This window comes from Garra rufa, chromosome 20, assembly GCF_049309525.1.
Source record: "Garra rufa chromosome 20, GarRuf1.0, whole genome shotgun sequence".
Taxonomy (NCBI): Eukaryota; Metazoa; Chordata; class Actinopteri; order Cypriniformes; family Cyprinidae; genus Garra; species Garra rufa.
This window is the reverse complement of record NC_133380.1, coordinates 40,635,486-40,635,783: the sequence shown is the minus strand read 5'-3', so window position 1 is coordinate 40,635,783 and position 298 is coordinate 40,635,486.

Sequence of the window (298 nt, the reverse complement as noted above, 5' to 3'; positions counted from 1 at the left end):
GCAACTCCGCATAAAAATAAAAGAACTATGAACTAGTTCATTTTGGAACCTGCGAACTTAGTTCAAAAAATTTGAATTATGAACTATGAACTGAACTAGTTCATTTTAAAATGTGTGAACTGAACTTTGAACTAGTTCATGTAGAAAATGAACTTTCCCAACACTGGCATACAACAACAATGACGCACACTACACAAGCATTACCTGCTCCTAAATTATTATGAGTAACAACGAAGCTGGTCTAGGATCAGGATTAATACAGCTACATCAGCCAATTTCTGAGCAGAGCACTTGCATG